Source organism: Pygoscelis adeliae, unplaced genomic scaffold (assembly GCF_000699105.1).
Source record: "Pygoscelis adeliae isolate BGI_AS28 unplaced genomic scaffold, ASM69910v1 Scaffold270, whole genome shotgun sequence".
NCBI classification, from domain to species: domain Eukaryota; kingdom Metazoa; phylum Chordata; class Aves; order Sphenisciformes; family Spheniscidae; genus Pygoscelis; species Pygoscelis adeliae.
In genome coordinates this window covers 2,374,095-2,388,091 of record NW_008823916.1, presented here as the reverse complement: position 1 = coordinate 2,388,091, position 13,997 = coordinate 2,374,095, and positions in this window count along the sequence as shown.

Here is a 13,997-nt window from a genome sequence, read left to right as displayed (position 1 = left end):
TTTAGGAGTCTGATACTATCAAAGGCTTGTTGTGGACTCATTAGGTAAAATCCTACAATCCAGACCATGCAAGAAGCCGATATCTGCTGTAATAGTCCTTTCTGGTATTGTCATGAAAATCCTGAAGCACCCGACATGGAAACACCAGCAATGACTGCAAAGGGAAAGGATATATTCATGTCTTGGTAACCCTGCAGCAAGCTGAAAGATTAATCAGTCCAGGATACTTCATCCTGGGCTGTTCATATTTTTAGTAGCTTCCTATGCGGCTTACAAAGTGCTCCACAGAAGCAAATCACACAATCACATGTACTACAGAGTCTGCTATATACTCCATAAATACAGGACAGTCCCACATGAATCCCATACCAGACAGTTGCCCTGCCTCTCTGAGCACTTGCAGAGGTTGGGGCAAAGGACAGGATCTCTTCCTTAACCGTTACCAGTCCTCAAATTCAGCAAGTATTCTGCCTCTCTGCAGAAGCGCCCTAAGAAGCTGATCCAAACAGACCTTGTCTCAAACAGACCACCCCTAGAGTCCTTCTGCAACCTGGCGGGGCTGGAGGTTACTGCGAGGAAGACTCCCTGAGGAATTGCTGGGTTATGCATTTATTTAATGAGTGAGCAGAGACCAGTTTTAGTTTTAGAGTATTTCCCCCCCACACCTTTACTCTTTTTTCTCTTTTCTAAAAGAGGTACTTAAGTCATCCCAGTGAATAATAAGGATGCTCGCCAACCCAATTTAAGGCAATTTCCATTTCAGTCCCAGTATCATCCTCAAACATACTTTTCCTTTTATCTGTGGAATGGCCTGTTCTGCACAGCACCTTAAATAGAAAGTGCTACGCTAGCTAAATGCTGCCTTTCAACTATTACAATAAATATCTGACAGTGAAGAAAATAAGAAAAGAGGCAGGCGGGGACTGATCTGCCTTGTCGTATGCTAGTGACTTGGCACTGAAAGCTTTGTCAGTCCATTAGCTGCTGTTAATTTCCTTGTTCTTCATGGCAAAGGTGGCCATAATTGGTGGAGCTGCTGGAAATATCACATAAATGGGGTGATTCACACTCAAAACTGTCACTGTAATAAAATCCCATTTAGAAAATGTCCCCTTCACCCAAGGGAAAAAGCAAGCTTCAGAGCCTGCCCTCCCCCTATTTTCTCTTGTAGGAATGCATGACCCATCAGCATCAGACAGGAGCACAGATCTGTCCATCTCCGAAGACTGGTCATAATTTGAAAGGGACATCAAGTCTGATGGCCCATAATCAGCTCAAACACAACAGCTTTTATTTTATTATTTTTTAGTGGGACTTTCCAGACTGGACAGAAGCCAAGAAAACAGAGATAAATACAAAATGAGCATAAAATTCTTGCCATTACCAGTATCATTAGCGTGTGTGTGCTTGAGGAAGTGATAGATGTGAAAAGAAATAAGTAGAGCTGTCTTGGGGAGACATAGCACACCAGGAGTCAGGTCATTTTACTCAGCAGTGCTCCCTCTTACCAGACCTCAGAGCTAGCCTACAAAACTCATCTTTTCACCTGTAAGATGGAAAGAGGTAAGGGGACACCTTAACTGAAGGGTGGTATAGCCCTTTTAAACATACAGAAATCATACAAAGCTCTAATAAAGTCTGAGAAGGAGCGATTTTAATTTTCAGTTCAGTCCAAGATTCATATGGAAAAATTCCTAATTATTTACTTTTGGACAAATCTTAGATCTGTTTGATATCATCATAGATGCCAGCCAGTTTTGTCAGAGCTACCAGGGTTTGCAAAGGAGTTGGATTTCATTCTGAATGTTTAAAATGAGATCTCTGCCATATTTGAATCCCATTGAACAAAAACATTGGAGAAACACAGAGACAGGATCTCCCCTGGGCTAACAGGCAATACTGTATTCATTTCCCAAAAATGAAACTGCCTGCTATGCTTGAGAATTGCCTTCTCTGAATTTCTGCCCAGAGCTTTGGCCCCAACAACAAAACCTCTACTAGCTTTGCTGTTAAGACAGTCCATACTAAATTAAGATTTGAAAGGTTTGATTAGAGCACAAAGCTCAAACTCAGTTGGGTAGGTAACAACTGAGGCATGAGGTACTCAGGAACCCTTCCATACTTACAACCCAGGTTCTGAAAAAAAAAACCCAAACCAAAATTGAAGTGGGATATCCATCCTTCTGGTCTACCCTGAATATCATGGCTGCTGGGCAGAAATATGTAGCTGGTTGGTTGGTAGCTCACTTAATGTACACATGATTAACTCACAAGACCTATCGCTCATTAATAACTTTCCAATAATCAGAAAGAACAAGAATCATAGGTATCTCCAAATATTTTCACTGGATTAAGTAAATCTTCATCATGCCAGAAGGATGCATCCCAAGCTGACACCAAGCATGTGGGTGGAAGCCCAGGTACATGCCCAGATTCTGACCTCGTGTTTGCCCAATTTTGCCCAGAAGCACAGTAGAGAAAACACCAGCAAAGCAGGGTATGCTGCTGTGAGATACCTAAGCATGACTCTAGTCCTTCTTAAAAGGATAACAAGGAGGATTTGTGGTCAAGGGTTTGGTGTTTCCCTTTCTGACTAGGCTGGTTAGGTAAGGCCGATCATTGAAAGGGCTGGATTTGGAGTGTTTTGCAGCTGTGCTTCCCAAAATATTTACTCAGTGTCCACCGGAGCAGTTTGCAAAGCCATCAGCAGTCACCCTAATCTTCCTGAGCAGCCTGAGTGAGCAGTGAAATGAAAGACTTCAGTCAAGTCTTCAAATAGCTGGTGAGATTAATCTTGTGAAGTGTAAACACTTCTTGACTCAGGAGTCAGTTGGGGTGGGGAATATGAGGCTGGTCTCCTTTTTTTGACAGACCCACAAGTGCCAGTTTTCCCAATTATCATGGAAGAAAAGCCACTCTCTGGATGATATGGTAGGAAAACCTATAATGTTAGGGAGAAACCTAACCTGCAGAGCTGTGATGTTAAGAGGTGCACTGTGATTTTAGCTCTCTACTCAGGCAGACATTACTTTAGTAATGAAAAGCTTTCCTGGAAAACAGAGCACGCTGTGTAAGGTCTCTGATCTCCCAAAGGCTTCTACCTCCCTCTCAGTAAGGAGGTTTTGTGGGAGATATATATGGACAATCATATTTTCTTGGTTACAGCAGAAAACAATTGATGAGGAATGTCCTGCCCTTTACCCACACAAGTCCAGCCAAGCATAATCCAATAACCTTGGGAAGTGTGCTCTGTTTTTTAACCCTTTAACGAGATCAGTCTCATTACAGCCTTGCCAATCTCCCAAGTGCCTGGAGCTTGTCTCCAAGCCAGGAGCAGGACTAATTACTAACAGTGCCAGGTCCAGAGAGATGAGTAACTTCAAGACTCAAGACAAGCACATCAATTCAGCAAAGCACTTCAGGACATGGAACCAGATCTCATTGACTTCAGTAGACCTGAAGCATGCATTACAAGTTAAGGATACGCAGAAGTGCTTTGCTGCACAGTAGCATTGTGATCAGGGGAATACCGTATGACCCAAACAACTCTATAAACCTGATGCTTGGGAACCTCCCTCCTGCCCTTGCGGCTTAGAAGGACACAGTAAATTAACCAGTTTGAGTGACACCAAGAAACACGAAGCACTCCTGCGAATCACTACAGCAGCCCGTGCCTCTCAGCATTGCCTACACCAGACAAATAAGTACCTCAACATCTCTCATAAGCAATACCCTGAATCAGGGCCCTAAGCACAGCCCTAACAGTTGGTGCCAACTATTGTGATAGCTGGAATGAGCCAAAGAAAGCAGGAATCTGGCTTGAAACCAGACACAGGTTCTGAAGATTAAGATATTTTAGCTAATGAGGTGGTGTAGCAGAGAGAACAAGAGAAAGATACAGAAGCAGTGGAAGAGAAAAAAGGCAGTGGGATAGCAGTCTTCACAGGAACTCACAACAGAGCAAACCATGGTAGAGTTATTGTGTTCTGTTGTAAAGGGCCACAGCAGGACCAGACAGCAAAGGAAAAGCTGTCCTTTGTAGCATCCTTGACCTCCCTTCCATGAAATATCCTCCTTTCTGCCAAGGTGCCTGTGGCTGTAACACTGTAGTCCATTTGTGTATCCTTTGCAAATCATTACGTCTTTATGATGACCTGAGTTTCACACTAAGAATAATCCCATTTCTCTCCAGGATGAGATGACATTATGAAACACAATTGGGTCCCACATCTCTTTGTGTCAGCAGTGTTGCAACTTTTGTTTTTTTAAATTGTTCTAAAGTATTTATCACTTTATTATACCCTCCTCCCTTGCAAGAAGTAATTATCATCCAAGCAATCTCACTGCAGTGTCACTGATAGTCTGTACTACTTTTGACTCTTCTTAACAGTTCACACAAAACCAATTCCCCAAACGCCTAGTAACTGAACTGTCCTTATCCAATGGTGTTTTCTCCTTTTGACAATCTCCAAAGATAAGATATAACCTCTGAGTTTTATTCACACAGATGCCCCCCTCCCCATTTTAAAAGTGTATTGCTATTCAGGGCTACTGGAAAGTACCAGATTAAGAAGCGAGTGATGGATGATGCACTGTAAAACAGGTAACAGCATAAAACCTTTATGCCCCCTACTCCCCTCCCCACCCCCAGCACAGTATGCAATAATCCACAGCAGGTCTTTAAGTAGTTCGAGTTTTCTACTGGCTCTCACTGCCTTTTACAATATTTCTGCAACAGAAGACAAGCATGGCTTCAGAATCTGGGTAAGTAGAAGGAACATAATATTATAGAGTAATTGAAGTTGGAAGGACCTCTGTAGGTCATCTGGTACAACCCCCAACTCAAAGCAAGGACAACTTCAAAGTTACATTAGATAAGCTGATAATAGCGATTATTTAGGACCCCTGTGGTCTGTCTGTATAAAGACACCTCAGGCTGGCTTTCTTTATCCTGCCTTTAGCCTTGCTCAAGTCAGACCACCTCTTTATCCCAGAGGACTACATCTTCTCTCTAAGCCAAAGACACTCACTCCAAAAGAGCACCATTTATTGCATTTCCTAAAGGACTCTAAGTTTAGGCAATCCTTTCAGAGCAGGGGGGGGAGAGGGGAAGGCAACAAATGGAGGGAGAATCTCTCAACCAAAGCCAGCAGGCAGAACCAGACTAGAACCAAGACCTCATACAACTCCTCCCAGTTGAGCACACATCCTTCTCTCCCAGCAACACCCAGCTCCATAAAAACAGCGATAATCCATCAGAGAGAGTCTTTCCACTGACCAGCAAGCTTTCCAGACTAACAAAGACTACCATCATGCTTTACCTGGCTGTAGTTTTCAGTCTCCACCGGCTCAGGGCAGACTGGAACCAGGTACTCCTAGGCGAGAAGGTCTAGCAGCCAAATGCAAGGCTTCTCTTTAGAGCTGGCAGGGCTTGGTGCCTCCCCCTTTATAGGAAAGAGGCTAATCTAATTAGCACCTGAAAACAGCAGAAATGAGGTCACTTGCTTCCTGTGTAAAGCTTAATTTTGTATAATTTATTTTTACATTTTCTAATTGAATGAATATTAATTAACTGGAGTTTAATGCAGAAGATGAAGACATTAAACTCTCATTAACAAACACTGAATCCTATTCATCCCCAAACACTTCACATCTGCAGCATTAAGTTATCAAAGAAAAAAATCTGCTATGATTTATGTCATTTTCCGGTGGAAAAAGAAAGGCAATGAATCTGCTTTATCAGCTAATTATCTGCAGGGTGACACATGGCTCTGCAAGCACCCAGAGATGGGACACGAGTTCTGGTGAGGTACTGGCATGCAAAAGCCATGTTGTTTCCTTGCATGCAGCGGCATCAGTGAAGCTCCAAATGACCTGGAGCACAGAGCTAGAAAGCAAACCTGGGCAATGCATGGCATTGCATGAAACTCATTGAAATGGGTATCAGGGATATGAATACAGCAATGTTTCAGAACTGGTGGGAGTATGGGCTTCTCTGCCAAAGGCAATGGACCTCACTGATGGACCTGAGAAAAGTAAACCTTTTTGGGTTTAGCCTGTGTTATTTGAACCTCAGGCTGTATTTGTTATGGCCTCCACCATGTGCAGTGGTTAGTGTCATGGAGCTGCAAGCCCCCTTAGTGGATCAACCGTTTGTTCTCCTCCAGCATGGGATGGATAATGAAGGGCAGTAACTTTCTTCCCACTTGCAGAAGGTTCCCCCACCTGTTAAATCAGCTGCAGCTCATGGAGGGATTATGGCCAGTCCAGGCAGAGTTACTGAACAGGGAAATGAGGAATGAGCCCAGGCTGTTAGCAGAGACTCCCGCAGCTCCTTCGGCAATCACCCTAGTTTCCTGTGAAGGGAGATGTGTCAGATTCTTCACTGGTTCAATTTACTTTAAATATAAACACTGGGAGATGTCACTCTGCTTCAGAAAATGGAGCATAGCTGGAATGTACTAAAAGTATCCCAAAAAGTTATTCAGTGATTTTAAAGTGTTTCTTTCTTGTCATGTCATTTATAATTTAATTAGTGGCAGGTTGTCAAGCAATAACTATAATCTATAGATTTATGCACTGGAGAAAAATAGCTACCTCATTCTTAAAGCAGCAGAGCTTGCTCCCCCTGAGCTTGCTGCTGGTGGAGTTGCCATCTGCTGATAGTTCCCTGGAATGTCACCTGTTCCTTTAAGTATATTTATATAAATGAAACAGAACAACTTCAACGATTTTTTTTTTATTCTATGATTTATTTCAGCAAGTTTTACATTTCAATAGCTTTTTCATTTTTCCAGTAGAAATCTTTTCTGAATGTGAAACCTGAGTTTATATCTGAAAGTAAACGTTACGCTGAAAGTGGCAACAATAATCAACTATAAATTGTGAAAATAGCCTAGAGAAGTAAGTCTGAGAACCAAAACCAGAGGTGACAGTGGAGACATTGAAAAGCTTAGAGACAAAAACAACTAAGATGGTGAAGTCTGTTTCATATCAACAGGAATTCAATAAGCTGGAGGAGAGGCAAGGAAAGGAAACCTAGAAATCTGGTAGAAAACAAAGCAAAGAAAGACCAGCCACAATGCCCTGCAAACATACCTCAGTTGAAACAGAAAATTGAGCTGTTGATAATAAATAGGAAACTAACACCCGAACAATAACCTACTGTGACACCCAGGTACCTGAAAATGCAAAATTCCTCTACTGCACTCCTTTGGAGAGGACAAAACAGAGCAGTGATTTAACGAGACTCCAGTTTTACTGATGTATCTGTTGTCAAACCCAAACAGCTGAGAAATACAACTAGCAAAAACTCACAGTGAGAGCAATGAGGGTAGAGCAGGGATGTGGAGCTGACTGCTGGTGGGACCGCAGCCGGCCAGATCCTACAGCAGACTGAACGGCACCTTTTCCTTGATGTGAACACACCAAGAAAGCCAAAGGGACTTTTAGACACCAGAGCTACATTTTATTTGAACCCAACCTGGAATTTTTTTGAAATGGAGTGAGACAGCTTAAAATAGGTTGGAAATGGGCTTCCTTAAGGTTAACTCTCACCGTTAGGAACTTCTTCAGTTGCAGCTAACTCCACTCATGCCGCTCCTCTCACTAAAAAGAGTCCCTGCAGCATTCAGGCCCCTCTTGCACATGGCAAGCTCCGTTGCCCTTATGGATGGTACAGCTTTCACATAGAAAGAATTAAGATTAGCATTAAACTCAGAAAAAGTTATCCCTCCTTGTTCAAAATAAAACATTCTGACCAACTGAAAACATTTTGGCTGTGACATTTCATTGAAAGGGAACTAAAAAATGACACCAGAGGACCTCATCTGCTCCTGAATATATTTTTTTTCCTCTAAAGGGAGTTTCCTATGAAACAGAATACCCAGTGCCTCTCCAGCTCCCCCCTCTCTGCCTGTACTCAGTTCTGTGACGTGACACAAAACAGTGGTTCTCCCCCACTTCTTGCAGTGATGCAGTCTGCTTGGTTTTAATGAAATACGAATAGCCTAAAGAGAGCATGTTAGCACTGGCAATATAATCCCTGCTCCTAAAAATCACATCAAAGTGACTGTGCACTTGGACTTGCCATGTCCTGTCTAGATGCAAACACGGGCTATTGCTTCCATGTTTCAGGATTTTACAGGACACCTCAAGGATGTTGCCACTGACTGAAAGGCAGTGAGGAAAATAAAATAAGGATGTTCTCTGCTGTAGTTTCACAAAGGCAATTGTATGATTCAAGGACTCACTGAAGATCAGCTGCTATAAAAAAGACCTGCTAGAAAAAGCCAACTAAAATCCCATAGTTAAATGGACAATTTGCCACCTACAAAGCTACCAGCCTGCTCTGTACTTTTGGTGATAAATGTGCAGGCTGATAAAAGGTACATATTTGTAGTCTTCACGAGATAAGAGATCATCCAAGAGCCAGTATCAGGTAGACTTACATTTCTGTAGATGGTGTAGAGCGCAGCCAGCAAAGGAGCCACCAAATCACTCAGGACTGGTGAGCAGACTGAAAAGACACAATAATAAGTTTGCTTAATAAGTTTGCTTTGTGCAACTGAAGGGTGCACAGCTCTGCTCTGGAGATGGGTAGGGAGTGGTACATCACCCCTTGGTTAGGGCAGGGTTGAGCTGCGCTGGGGGTGGGACTAGGGCTGGAGAGGAATTAAACAGGAAACTTAAACAGTGAAATGAGATTGTTGCTATTAAGCACCATGGCTTAGTACTCCTGTGTGCTCTGGAATCATTTGCACCACTACAAATGAGTGCAAGGTTGGGGTAGGACATTCCTGTTCTGATTTGGTAGTTGTATGCCCTGCTGGTGTAAATAACTGTGCAATCTGCTGGGCAACTGAGCATCTGAGCTGCCAGATCTGTGGTTTTTGCAGGTAAGTCAGAAGAAATTTTCAGAAATGGCTGATGGAAACCAAACTCCAGCTCTGTTTGAGAGGCTAATGGGTGATCACCCCAGCAAGCCCACAGCAGGGCTGATGTCAACCTTCAGCGCACATTTTAGAGGAGGAGAAAGAGCAGGAAGACTCCTTGGAGGGGGGAGAAACACCCTGGAAGGTGTTTAACAAAGCCTGTGAAAAGAGAATTGAGGGGACAGGAGGAGTCACAGGGCCAGAGCAGAATCCTTGTCTTTCTCTATGGGATTAGGGAGGAGAGTTTTAACAAAGGAGGGTTTTGCTGGGTACGAATCCCCGTTGTCCTCCCTGTTACTCCTATCCAACCTTCCCTTTGCCTAGGGCAGCCCAGGGTAGGTTAGATGGCATGGCAGGGGGTGGACCTGCATTACAGAAAATGGCGGCCAGTATTTCTGCAGGAAGAAGGATATTTTTGCCCTTCTGTGAGATGGAAAGCAGCTTTGTGGTTGGTAAAAGCAGGCCTGAAGGAAGCCCAGTTGCTATGTGTGAACTGGTCTTCACAGGCAAAAGTGTGTTCAACAGAGGAGAAAGCTGCTGTAAGTGTGGTAGCGATCAGTGAAACAGTGATCAGTGTGACAGTGAAACACAAACCCACCATGAGGACTGAAAATAGCCAAACTAAAGCATAGACATACTTGGCAGATGTGTCTGGAGGTGACCAGGGGATGAACACAAGGCAATGATAACATACAAGTTGACGGATGTAAGCATATGACATATGGTCAGTGCTGCACCAAATGTGGAATTATTTTAAGAGAAGGAAGGAGAGTTTTTTATGGGGAGTATAATTCTGGGTGATTTTTTTTTGGCTTCTTTTTTTTAAAGACAAATCCAACACGTGATTTTTTGAAAACAGAGTTTAATAAGGCACTTCTGCAGTTGAGTTTTCAAAAGATGAAAAACATTTCTGAAAATCAAAATTCAGTTCAAAAGATAGAGCAAAAACTGGTTTCGTGTTTTCACAGTAAACTTTTTTAAGCAGAAAGAGGGTGAGTTTTGAAAAATTTTCAACCATCTCTGCCAATAAAATGAAATATTAAAAAAAAAGAATTAACAACACATCTGTTAATCATGACACCTTGAATGTTTTCTTATCTCATTTTGTTTTTATATTACATCTCTTTTCCTCTAAATTTCATCTGCTTTTTCTGCCTGGGTTGTAAACTCTTCACAGCAGGGACTGTTTTCTCATAATGCATTTGTCCAGCACCTCACATGTTGTGAACACTAATGCGATGTGAATAATATATGGTACTCCTCTCTTGAGCAAAAGATAAAACTCAGAAGCAAAAGCAAATGATGATGGCTTTGTGACAGTGAAACACAAATTCAAGACAAACCTCACTGCAGCATGAGGTCTCCATTGTGGCTCATGAAAGTAAATGCCAAATGGTCTTACTGTAACATAGATGATCTCTAAATCATTTCAGGCTATGCAATTGCTACACATAATGCTCCTAAAAAAAACCAACCGAAACTCTTCTCCATCTCAAAGTGTAGTGGAAAGTTTTATTTGAGTTAGCTCCTGCCAAGAATAGCACAAAGCAGCCTGCGTGCAACATCTGCTCACATAGAGTGAGAGCAAAAACATCTGGCAAGAGTAGCTCACACCCCCACCTCCCTTTACCTATGCTAATTCTCTAAAAAGGTGGAAATAACATGGCTTTTATAATAATGCTTCAGTGGTTGGAAATAAAGGGGGAGAAAGTATTTTCTCTAAGGCACCACGTTCTGAAGAAAACCATGGCTTTCAAGGAAAACTTCATCCGTGTGGGTTTTTCTCTGTTAGTATCTCACAGCGTACACCCAGCGCCTTGTGTCTTTTCCACTTGTCTTCATGGTTGGTCTTGTATGAAGTCTCCTCCATCATCAGCAACAAGGCTGGGTCCCAAAAACACTGTCATCATGTAAGACAGCAAAGTGACTTCACGTATCAGAAGAGATATTGCTTCACCTTCCTCTGACTAGAAAGCAGTCTTGCTTCTGTTCCTAGTAAATCCACGTCTTGCTTTCTGGCTTATCACTTCATGTTTAAAAGGGGACACAGGCGAGGCAGACCCAAAACAGCTGTAGAAGACATTGTTGCGAAAGGCAGTGACAGCTGTAGACATGACAGAATTTTTAACAAAAGACGGAGGGGGAAACAAATCTCCTAATGCAGCAGTGAAAGGTATCAGTTAGCAAGGATAAATGAGTCCAAGATACCTTGAATTTGTCCTGTTGTCTAATTCTGGAAGAAAACGGATGACAACCATTCTAGAATCAGTGTTTGGAAATATATAACAAAAGGAAAAGCTTTACTAACACTGGGAATGTACTCTTAGCTTGGATTTCCTTTTCAGCACCCAGCTTGTTCATCTCACAGCTCAATGAACTGTTAACATCACATATTTCTTCTGTTCCAGCAGCAAGTCTGGTTACTTTGGTTTCCACTAACTGCAGACAGATGAGATTCAGCCTTCCAAAGGAGAGAGGGAGCGGGGGAGAGCAATACAGATGAGAGACACTAGGTCTCAATATACAGCAACATTGACGAGTTGCAAGTTGGACTTACTGAGATATTGAGCTGAATGCTGCAGCTTTTCTATTCTTTGTGCATAATGTGAATATGACTTTCTGCATTAATGTGTTTTTAAACTGAGCCAATCCCTTAGCATTCAATAAGGATGGAGAGCATTGTATAAATAGCTAAACAGTGGAATACTGCTGTGTGTTTCATATTCTGAACCAGCCATATTCTTCTGTCCTTTAATAGCCCAATCCAGTCTGCCCTTCCAGACAAAGACCAGGAAATGTCCTTGTCCAGTTGTGCATAAGTACAATGGGCAACCACTTTCCATAATAAAAATGTCAGAATCCCCAAGTTAAAATGAAGTCAATATTCTGTAAATAAACAATAAGTTACAGCTTTAAATTACAGTTGTAAATAAAAAGTTCACAGTTTAAATAAAGGAAAGATGCAAGGGCAGACACTGGCATTGTCTGTATTTCCAAATAATTTTGTTTTGCTTTTATCCTCCGTCCTTTGCCACAATGTCCTTTGTTGTATGTGTATTTGAGCAATGAGAACATGGAGAGATTAGACAACTCACCCATGCAGTCAGGTAGAGTAAGAAGAGAAAGGCAGGTGTCCTGAAGGGTAGCCTTGTCCCTCCTTCATATCCACCCCTTGTCTGGGATGGTTCCGATAGCACCCGACCTGGTGGAAATCTGTTTAGATCCAGAAATGCCAGTTGTGGATTCAGTCTCTGGCCTCATTTCTTAGGCAGAAAGAAAATCTGAAGAGCAGAAGAAGAGAGAAAGGAGCAAGAGTCTGGGCTCTCTTCTTCTAGCAATAATGTGGATTTTTCAGTGCAAGCTTAAATCAGTTTAACAAGAAATGCTTGCTGGACACAAATGCGTGATAAATACAGAAGATTTGAGCTGACCTTGAAGGTGTTTCGCAGGTGAAGCCAGCCTCTGGCTCTAATTCTTTCTTCTAACCCTCCCCGATTTCCTGTCAAAACTCCTGTCTTGTGCACCCTAATCTGGTAGTGTTACGCATGTGAAAATATGAATGAACTTTTATTTTCAAATAACAGCTTCAGTCATGACCCACTGAACTTTCTCCTCATTGCCAACACTGTCTGCCTTTTACTTTCACAGACCAGTCCCATGGTTTTTATGTGACTAAGCTGGGAAAGAGGTGGCTAATCCTCTATTTTTGATCACTGAATTGAAAGGAAATGCTGCTGACATCCTACCCCTCTGTTATAGTGACTTTTGACTGCAATTTCATGTAGAAGATGGAATTCAGCATCATGTGGGAATTGTAAAAGTTAATATTTTTTTCTAAACATTAGTTCCTCACACATTTCCCCCAGGAAGAGAGAGAAAAAGGAAGACACTAAGCATTCAGGAGTGAAAAACAATGAAATCTAATGAATTCTTTTTCCTCTTGGGGGTTAGAGAGCAGTTCAACTTTTCTGATTAAGGACGAGAGAAAGACGGCCACGTGCAATGCCATAGCCATTTGTGCTGTCCTCCTAACACAGAAGTGTTCAACATGCTGGAGGATAATCAAGAGAATAACAACGCTACCAGCAGGCAAGAGTTTTGGACTTGTCATCTTACTTGGCTACATGCAGTTAGGTCTCAGTAAAGATGACTTGCTAAAAATCTAACTAACCTATCAAGGCTCATTGGGTTTCGCTAAGCTCCTACCTCTGTAATCACCATTTACCAAATTAGAACAGGGGGAAAATGAGCCACTTCATCTCTGTGTCATATAATGAACTTTTTTTGTGTGTGCGAGAGAGGGTGATTGCTGCTAGGTATAATTTTTATAATAAAGATCAGTAAAAACTCAAGTTAAAAATGAATTGGAGTTATTGAGCCCACCAGTGCGATTCAAATGGAACTGGTCCCCCTGTCTTGCACAGATGAATTCAATCCGCTGATCGCAATCACTGTAACAGCCCATGAAAACCCAAGCAATGATCCTGTCCAATGTTTGCTCATCTGTCTAATGTAATTCAGATTATTGATTCTATTTGATGTGAAATCCACTGATTTCACTCAATGTAATCAAATCAATTAATCCCATCAACTCCAGTCCAATCCATGAGTACAATCTAGTACATTTGACAGTGATCAGCCAGCAGACAGAGAACAAGGCAGGCATAAAGATGAATAATAAAAATCAATAGTTTTATAAATAACATCTACACTGCACTAGGTGTTTTGCAAACAACTGTAAATAGCAAGGAGGTTGATATTCAGCCCATATACATTTTGCAGATACACCAAAATCGGTAAAGTTAGACTGATTTGTACCATATTAATGTTGGCTGGGGGTGCCTATTCCCACGTTTTTAGGATATGGATGGTCAGGGTCTCTCAAATGGCCTTTGGGATAAATTTTGAAAATTTCATTTGCATTGAAAGATTATAAAGAACCTAACAAGCATTGTTTGGAGGATGTGATAGAGAAATGGAGTCCAGTCCTGAGGATGTTGCTGATTAAGTGGAAAGGAAGATCTTAGATTTATTCAGTCTTTTTTAACATTTAGAACAGCTTTT